Source organism: Peromyscus eremicus, chromosome 10 (genome assembly GCF_949786415.1).
Source record: "Peromyscus eremicus chromosome 10, PerEre_H2_v1, whole genome shotgun sequence".
Lineage (NCBI taxonomy): Eukaryota > Metazoa > Chordata > Mammalia > Rodentia > Cricetidae > Peromyscus > Peromyscus eremicus.
Window position 1 is genome coordinate 52544241 of NC_081426.1, and position 1839 is coordinate 52546079.

At 39.1% G+C, this 1839-nt stretch overlaps 1 pseudogene; it reads left to right on the plus strand.

Annotated features, from left to right (window-relative positions):
* Positions 1-679: 679 nt before the first annotated feature.
* Positions 680-1074, plus strand: LOC131921077 (small ribosomal subunit protein uS19-like; annotated as a pseudogene).
* The last annotated feature ends 765 nt before the right edge of the window (positions 1075-1839 follow it).

Below are 1839 nucleotides of genomic sequence, written 5' to 3' on the forward strand. Positions count from 1 at the left end.
CAAAAAGTGATGTGTTCATAAACGCAATAGACTAAAAAACCCAGACATAGGTACATGCACCTTTGGACACCTGATTATTTATAAAGAAATCAGAAATACAATTTTTTTTAAAAAAGCGTCTTCAACAAATATTGGATAGTGACATGCAAAAGAATGCAAAGAGATTCACACTTATCAGACCAAACAAAATTCTATTACCAATGGATCAAAGACTCCCAAATACAAGTAAATCCACTGAAGCTGATTAAAGAGAAAGTAGAGATTACCCTTAAAAGCATTGGCACAGGAAAATACTTCTGAACAGATCACCTGCAGTACAAGTACGGAGAACAGTTATTTAGGGAACCTCATAATCCTGAAAATGTTCTGTAAGACAAAGGACATAGTCATTCAACAAAGCAGTGAGACACAGGAAGGGAAAAGATTGTTTTAAACAACTATTTCATCTGATTGAGGGCTTGTATCTAAAGAATATAAAGAACTAAAAATTTATAACTGGACATTTAGAAAACAAAATTCCCAATTAAAAAGTAGGATACAGATCTAAACAGAAAATTATCAGAGAAAGGAACACAAAAGAGTGAGAAGCACTTAAAGAAATAGTCGTCATCCTTGGTCAGCAATGAAATGCAAGTCAAAACTATGTGAGAGACACTGCCCACTCTTCCTTTTCCAAGGAGCCACTGTTATGACTGAAGTGGAGCAGAAGAAGTGGACCTTCCACAAGTTCACCTACTGCTATGAGAAGTTGTATGGTACTAGACAGAGGTGGCGCCTGAACCGTGGCCTTTGGCAGCAGCAGCACTTCTCAAGTTCCTGAATAAGGCCAAGAAGGAGGTGCCACCCATCGAGAAGCCTGAGATGGTGAAGTCCCTCTTGAGGGACATGGTCATCCTTCTTGAGATGGTAGGTAGCATGGTAGGCATGTACAATGGCAAGACCTTCAATCAGGTGAAAATCAAAAGATGATCGGTCATTACCAGGGCAAGTTCACCATCACCTACAAGCCCAGTGAAGTATGACCAGTCTGATATTGGAGCCATGCACTCCTCCTTCTTTGTCCCCCTCAAGTAGCTGTGGCCAAGAAGACTCATGCTTATAAAACAAATGACAGTTCATGCTGAAAGGGATGTGGATTATGGGGAACACTCGCCCAATTCTGGTGTGTATGAAAAGTTGTATAGTCACTATGGATATCAGTGTAGTAGTTTCCTAAGAAAGGTGGGAACCTACCTCTAAGTCTAAACATAGCACTCAAGGTACATACCCATGGAATGCTTCATCCTACCTGAGAGACTCTTGCTTTATCATGTTCATTGCTGCTCTAGTCTTAATGGCCAAAAATTAGAAATGGCCTAGATGTTTTTCAACAAATGAGTGAATAAAGAAAATGTGATACATTTACACATTGAATATTAGCCATTAAAAATTACCTCATAAAATTTACAGGTAGAAACATGGAGCTAGAAAAAATCATTCTAAGTGAGGTGACCAGACCAGAAAGACAAATATGGTATTTATTTACTTATATGCAGATTTACATGTAAATTGTTTGAGAAGCAAGCTGCAACCTGTATAGGTCAGGTAGAGTAAGGGAATGGAGGAGATGGATCTACCTAGGAAGGGTAAGTAGAACAGATAATGTGGATGGACAAGGGGGTGCAGCAATGGGTGTATCAAACAGGGAGGTGGAGGGGAGAACTGGATGAAGGAGGGAATATGGGTAGGGTTATCTAAAACCTAAGAGCTCTTAGAGGTCATATTAAAATATACAGTAGAAGCTTCCTGAAATATATGTACATGTGAAAGTAAATGAAATTACCAAATAATGGGGGAGAC